Source organism: Parambassis ranga, unplaced genomic scaffold, assembly GCF_900634625.1.
Source record: "Parambassis ranga unplaced genomic scaffold, fParRan2.1 scaffold_27_arrow_ctg1, whole genome shotgun sequence".
Classification (NCBI taxonomy): domain Eukaryota; kingdom Metazoa; phylum Chordata; class Actinopteri; family Ambassidae; genus Parambassis; species Parambassis ranga.
In genome coordinates, this window is record NW_021144800.1 from 613,100 (window position 1) to 619,918 (window position 6,819).

At 43.3% G+C, this 6,819-nt stretch overlaps 1 non-coding gene across 1 annotated transcript; it reads left to right on the forward strand.

Moving 5' to 3' along the window:
• The first annotated feature begins 6,737 nt into the window (after positions 1-6,737).
• Positions 6,738-6,819, forward strand: trnas-uga (transfer RNA serine (anticodon UGA)). The gene has a single exon. It is a non-coding gene; the product is annotated as a tRNA-Ser (tRNA).

Consider the following 6,819-nt stretch of genomic DNA (forward strand, 5'->3'; position numbering starts at 1 on the left):
CTGTACAGTGCAGAATACTGAAAACAGGTTTTCATCTTTGGATTCTTTTTATAACACTGGACTTATTTTTCTACGAAAGTTTAAACAAGAGAGAAAATGTGAACATGTTAATGCCTGTCTGAGAAAGGAGTATAAAGTGTGTAGTGAGTGGTTTACAGCCTTAAAACATCTAGAATAATTGTAAAAAAATAAAGCTAACTACTTAACGGATTTCACCTATTGTGGGTTATTTTTGGAACCGGACATTGGGCATGTCTGGTCTACAGTCTGCTTTTGGGTTCACGCCTCAAACAAAAACCTAACAATTGTCTGTTCAGCAGTAACCGGACAGGAAGTCAAATGGTCCTGTGAAGATGAGAATGCTGTGGGCCTACCTCAGTTTGTACATTGATTGGTGTGAAGTTTTCCACTGTACTGAGATGTTCTGTATTTGAGGTGGGTTAGTTTTAATTGCCTCACCTCAATGGGCGATGCTGCTGCTTCCCTCCACATTACAACCTGCTGTCTATGAGCGTCCTGTAGAAAACTAGGAAATGTCTGTAAATTGATGCTGCATTTAATCGGAGGTATTTCAGGTTTTATCTCTGCAGCAATAGAAGCCATTCCCCCATGGGAACAGTGTCTCTTCCAGAGGGCACCATTTTTACTGGAGTAATCTGAAACACATGGTGGTCACATTTCTATAATAAACACATTTCATACCAAAGCAAAGTCAAAGTGCCACTTTTCCCTGCACAGTGATAAATCCCTCTGTCTCCCTCAGGTCAGCCAGGGAGCTCAACAGGGAGGCAGGTTTATCAAGCTCATTGCAGCCCTCCTTCATGCAGGGCTTACAGCTCTCCATGAGATAACAGATTAGATTGTGTGATGGCTGCCACAGCCATGTTTCCGTCATGCCACGATGACAGGACTCTCTTTCATATGTTTCAGTTGCCACTACATTATATGTACTTGTGGGGGCTGGAAATAAGGCTGAACCACCATGGTGCTGGTGCTGCTCTGGAGAGCACAACAGTAAATACACTGTATAAAACACATCACTGTAAAAAGAGGCTGAATTTTTCTTTGCTGCCCCTGCAGTGCAGAGTCACGGGGGGCTGGAGCCTATCCCAGCTAGCTTTGGGTGAGAGGCGGGGTCTGATCGCAGGGGAGCACACAGACAGACAACCATTCACCTACGGGCAATTTAGAGTGACCAATTAACCTGGCACATCTTTAGAATGTGGGAGGAAGCCGGAGCACCCGGAGAGAACCCACGCAGGCACAGGGAGAACGTGCAAACTCCACACAGTCACCTATTATTAATGTTTGCCCCAAAATAAAGGTTTTCGCAATATTTAATGTAATGTGGTTTTCAAATATTTGCAATGAAGGATGTTTTAAATGTAAATAACATTGTAGTGTGTATCCACAGCTACTGAGGCATCAATTACTATGCTAATAATTATACACACCCCTGGTTAGTGGCAGCCAGAATTTGCTGCTCCTCCTTTCTGGCAGAACAACTTCTTTTCAGAGTCAAGGTAAGACATGAACTCCAGGACAAGCAGGTGGTGATGTGCATGAACTCTGCACTTACCTAGGCAACAACAAGGTAAAAAGATAAAAGAATGAGGAAAGACTGTGAAACCAGCCTGTCCAGTTAGGATCAACACTGATGTGAATCAGTTTCAGCTGCTGTTGTGCAAATGGAACAGACAACAGGTGGAAATGAGAGGCAGTTATCAAGACAGCCCCTATAAAGGAGAGGTTCTGCTACTCAGGAGGGTCACACCCTAATACAAGACCACTTCCTGTTATGCAACAAATAAACTTTATGATTCAATGTTGAGCTAATGCCACAGCCACAAAAAGACATTTCTCCCAGCTGCTAGACAGCAAGCCTTATCTAGACATGGAGGACAGTCTCCTCGTGGAGGACAGTCTCCTCGTGGAGGACAGTCTCCTCGTGGAGGACAGTGATATGCAAAGTGTTCAATCTTTGTTGACACAGAAGAAATCTTTGTTCATATCTTTACCAATGTCAAACTAAGAAGAACATGTGCTTTGCGTTGTTCTTCCACCGACTGACACATGAAAAAAAAAGAGGTTGCACATGGCTCGTTGGTCTAGGGGTATGATTCTCGCTTTGGGTGCGAGAGGTCCCGGGTTCAATGATGTTTAACTTTATTCCATTGGAGACCAACTCCTTGTTGTTGACTCTTTTCAGTTCCTCTCTAACTACCAAAGAACAAAGTTCTATTCAGACCAAGCGGCAACCTTCGGGGCTCAAACTGGAAGCCCATGCGGAAGTGTCAAAACTTGTAATTCACGCTGCAACAGCTGGGGGTTGGCTCCAAAAGCGAGTAATTTCCCATAGACTCCCATGTTAAAATGGCCGATTTCACAGCAGAAAAGAACATGTTTACAGCCTGGTACAAAAAATCGCTGTGGTCTCAGATGATAGGTTCCCTTCTAGTGTCAATTGTACGGGGAGTGAATTTTTTTACAACTCACTCGTTTCAATTGTATTCGGACTTAAAATTACGCCTAATTATGGGCGTTGCCGCTTGAGTGACAGACAGTTGACGTATCACAGCGTGAGTTTCCTGCTTCCACGATCGCCAGCCCCCCTAAACCCCGCTCGTGCTCCCCCTCCCCCTCGTTCATATTTGGAGTTTTAGTTGACGTGGCGCTGCCAACATGGCGGCGGTCATCACGTCCCGGAACCTCCCACTGAGACTCAAAACCGCTCTTCAGAAACAAACGGGTGATGTCACGGAAGCTCTGTCCATAGTTTTTACTGTCAATGATTCAGACTCATCCCAATCCAGAGCAGTTGTTCCACAGTAACACCTGCAGGAGGATGTCATCACCCAGTATGTGACCTGCACTGTGAGCTGTAAGGTCTTATACAGACAGGTGTGTGTCTTTCCTCATCAAGTCCAATCAGTATCATCAAAGACTGCTTCTGCTGGAACCTCTCATTTAATGACTCACATTTAGAACTTCTGACTTTATGTGGAGGAGGGATTGATTTTGGAATGAGGAAGCTGCAGCCTGCGATTCCACCACTAGATGTCAGCATTGCACAGCATTGGTGGTTCAGTTCAGATTGAGAGAATGCAAAGAGTGTGCAAAGCTGTCATCAAAGCAAAAGCTGGCTGCTTGGAAGAATGTCAAACATCAAACATATTCTGCTTGGTTTAACACTGTTTGTTCACTACATCATTCTACATGTGTTCCTTCATAGCTCTGATGTCTTCAGGATGAATCTACAATGTAGAAAGTCATAAAAACAAAGACAAACCACTGAGTGACTTTTGACTGGTACATTTAAATGTCATCATATGTCCTAACCAGCAGGGGGAGCACTGATCATAAACTCTCTGTCTCACACGTTATTGTCATGTGTTTTTATGGAAGATGATGCTGACTGTTGTTTTCTTGCTTCTCTCTGTAAACAGCTTGTAAACAGCAGCTTCCCTGAGGGGAAACTCAGCTAATAAATGATGCTGTAACCTCTGGGACCTGATCTGCTGGGTGGGAGTCCACTACATTATCCATCCTCATCCATCCAGCTACACACTTAAACTTACTTACACTTAAAATGCAGGCTGGAGGATGCGGGCATCGATCCCGCTACCTCTTGCATGCTAAGCGAGCGCTCTACCATTTGAGCTAATCCCCCTTGTATAAAGGGTTAATCGCAAGTCAATCAGGACTCACTACTCTACATGAAGTGTACTAGTGAAGTATTGGAAGCATCAGACTTTTAATCTGAGGGTCCAGGGTTCAAGTCCCTGTTTGGGCAGAACACTTTGTACTCCCTCTTGCTTGTACTCCCCTTCCCTCTCTGTTAATGTGCTTGGACAGAGCTCTGTGAACAGCCAGCCTCTTTGTGTCTTGCCCTCCTTGTGCAAGGTGTCAATGGTCGTCTTTTGGGCAACTGTCAAGTCAGCAGTCTTCCTGTGGTTGTGCAGCCTACAGAACTAGACTGAGACCATTTAAAGGCCTTTGCAGGTGTTTTGAGTTCATTATCTGGTTAGAGTGGCTCCAGGTGTCTTCAATATTGAACCTTTTCACATATTTCCTAGATACTGAATGTGGGTTTTCATTGGTTGTCGTTATAACCATCAAAATTAAAAGAAATAAACACTTGAAATATTTCAGTCTGTGTGGAATGAATGTTTGCATTATACAGCTTTCACTTTTTGAATGGAATTACTGAAATAAATCAACCTTCTGATGATATTCTAATTATATGACCAGCACCTGTAGTGGTGTTTTGTTGCAGCCTGTGGGGTCACCATAGAAACAAAGACAGAACAGGCCCCCTGAGTGACAGCAAAGAACAGGCCCCAGACAGAACAGGCCCCCACACTGCTCACTTATAACAGGGATAATAAGTAAAGTTCTTTACAATAAATTCACATTCACATTTTATTATCACTTCACACATGGCACAGTATATATGGCAGAGAGTTAAAGGTGGAATATGTAGTCAGAGTTAATACCAAATATTGACACTAGGTGGCAGCACTTCAGCCTCCATCCACTGCTGCACTACCAGCACCACTCTCAGTGCTTTTTGTTTCCATTGACTGTACAACATGATTCAATCCATGTTATTTATATGACAAACTATGTGTAGTGTTTCTATGTGTGTAGCTGACATGTTGCTCAGCTTCCATTGGACACATATACTAGATGGAAGCTGCAGCAGGATTGGCTGATGACTGATCACAGGTGTGAACAATCAGCCGGTGACGAGTGGAGCAGGAGCAGCTGCCCATGCTGCAGAGACACAAACAGCAGCAGCACTCTGTGACCCATGTCCACTCTGTGTGTCCTCCAGACAGTCCTCCTCATGTCTCTGCTCATGTCTTTATCAGGACAGCAGTCAGGTCCAGCCCTCTGGGGGATTTCTGCTCTCACTGTTTAACTCTGATTTCCTGATAGCAGCACTCACACAGCTCAATGCTGAAGAATCAGATCCTTTCATGAATATGTACTGCAGCTAATACAGCAGTAAACATTCACCCCTTCACTCACACACAAAGAAGGAGAAAAAGACCAACAACAACCAGGAAGTACCCAGACCATGACCCTCAGTCCATGTTAGACACACAAATGTTCTCTTGCTGCCTCATATATCCAGCCACTGACAGTTACCATGGTAACCAGGTCAACCAGGTGTTATTCAGCTCACCTGTCATGTTTTCTGAGTGTTCACAAAGTGAGAGAAACACGTAATAGCATGTTGCTAACAGACGCTAATTTCATGTTGTCTGTGTTACCTTAAAGCTAGACTCATAACCAGAGAGTAAGTACGCTTATATGAAGTTATGAGGTTAAGTTGGTTACATGTGTGACTGTGAAATGAAAATGCATTTGTTTATTTCTGAACAGAATGTTTGAGATTAGTGCAGCATATACATTGCAAATGTTTGGATGTTTGTATTTGGAATATTTTCAGCTAAACCTTATTTGAACACATTATTTTAGGGACTAACCTGTTCAAGACAGATAAAGATAAAACCAGACGTGTGTATATGTACATTTCATGCACTTCCAGTATTTGTATCTCTGTACATAATTATTTTTGCCTTGCCTTTTGACTCCTCTGCTGTAAATCACTTCTTCACCTGCTTTCAGGTGGACTTTGAAGAACCTGGAGACGTGCTGTCACTGCCCAGGAGACCACCAGCTATTCCAAGCCATTCATTCCAGCCTAATCAATCCAAAACATCCAAGAAAACGTTTTTCTTGTTAAATATAACTAATAAATACAAAATGTTTAACAAGCAGTTCAAAGCAGAACATAAGCAGAGAGCCAGACAAAATGGTGAACTAGAACAGAGCAAATGTACTGCTGAAAATGTCCTGAGCTCATGCGTCTTACTGTACAACAACGAGAGTGGAAAGACACACAACTGTCCTCACCGGGATTATGGCTGTAAATTGTGTGCATAGACAGAAGTTGTATGTGTCCAGGTCAGGACAGACATTCAGCTTGTAGCTGATTGACTAACTTACTACAATGAGACATTGTTTGTGTGTTTGCTGCAGTTTGAGTTGATCCCACAAATCCAAAGTGTTACTGTTTGACCTGTGTGCCTGTAAGTCTCCTGGACAGCAAAACCGGACAATGTGGAAATAAACAGCACTACATGCATTCCAATCATTTACAAGGACTGAGAGCTGTGAGTCACAACAAAGCTGCTGCTGCTCTCCATACATTCATCTACACAGGCTTCAAGGAGACACTGAAACATGGCATCTTCTGACAGCTTTAGGAGCACCTGGACCACAACATTATATTAGACTGTGATGGAGATGCTATCCATCTGTGATATTAGCACAACAATGATTCTTTTCCATTTGTCTAATACAATATTTAGCAGCATAAAGACTGTTTGAGGCCTCACAAAGTGAGGAAGGTCTAAAAGTATGAACTAACCTTCAGCATGATACCTTGATGCTTCACATCAGTCTTTCTGCTTCTCTTGTGCTGTCTGACTTATGACTTATTCTAGATTTCTGCTTTTCATTCCGGAATTTTGACTTTGACTTAACTTTCTGTGATAGCTGTCTGTCAAACGGAGACTCTGGTCGGCGCAGATTTACCTTCGAATGAAATGGAAACAAGTAAAGGAGCACCAACACCAAACTGGACAGGACAACCTGGACAAGACCATGCACTCATGGACAAAACCAACCTGGGTTGTCAGACTCTTCATTGTTACCTTTTGCTGGTTGTTGTGGCCGAGTGGTTAAGGCGATGGACTTGAAATCCGTTGGGGTTTCCTTGCGCAGGTTCGAATCCTGCCAACAACG